Raw genomic sequence first — 915 nt, 5'->3', positions numbered from 1 at the left:
CTGTGTTCTAAGGGCCCTCCCAGCTCTGACATCCTGTGTTCTAAGGGTCCACTCAGCTCTGACATTCTGTGTTCTAAGGACCCTCCCAGCTCCGACATTCTGTGTTCTAAGGGCCCTCCCAGCTCTGACAGTCTGTGTTGTAAGGGCCCTCCCAGCCCTGACATTCTGTGTTGTAAGGGCCCTCCCAGCTCTGATATTCTGTGTTTTATGTGATATTCTATGTCATTAAATGAGGTAATGTATATAATGTTCTTTACAAGCCTGTTATCTATTATGATGATGATGATGATGATTTTCTAGCCAGTCTATGCTCGAAGGCCTCATCCATTCTTGGAAATGATACCAATTCAGGAGCCAGTCCTCAGCATCCCTGGCCAGGTAAAGGTCCTGCTAAGAAGCAGAGGGACTTGGGATTCTCTCCATCCCCAAGAGATGTTGAGGAGGTATCTAAGCATCCCTCACACTGCCAAGGAACCCTGAGGTTCTTTGGCTGGCCCAGAAGGCTGGACCCACACCTGGGCTCCAGAGCTCTCAAGGGCTCTCCTGAAGAGTTCCCAAAACTCCCTGGAGCCAGGCCCCTGGGGTGCCCAGCTGGCTTTGGCTAGAGCTTTGGGCCCAGGGAGCTGGCAGCAGCAGGAACTCCGGAGATGCACGTTCCAGCCATAGCCCCAGCTTTGGCTTTAATAATTAACAACAGCAAATATTGATTTACACAAACTGGCTCCCTAGACCCAAGCGCTTCCGGGCACCTATCACAATGCAGTCCTGAGAAAGCCCTGCATTCCCACACAGCCCCAAGGGGAGGGGCCGGCCACGCTAGCATGGAGATGTCTGGCCATCCGGCAAACAGGGGCAGGTGTGCTTGGGCGTGTGTGTGTGTGTGTGTGTGTGTGTGTGTGTGTGTGTGTGTGTGTG

Source organism: Vombatus ursinus, unplaced genomic scaffold, assembly GCF_900497805.2.
Source record: "Vombatus ursinus unplaced genomic scaffold, bare-nosed wombat genome assembly UNPS02014859.1, whole genome shotgun sequence".
Taxonomy (NCBI): Eukaryota; Metazoa; Chordata; class Mammalia; order Diprotodontia; family Vombatidae; genus Vombatus; species Vombatus ursinus.
This window is presented reverse-complemented; position numbering follows the sequence as displayed.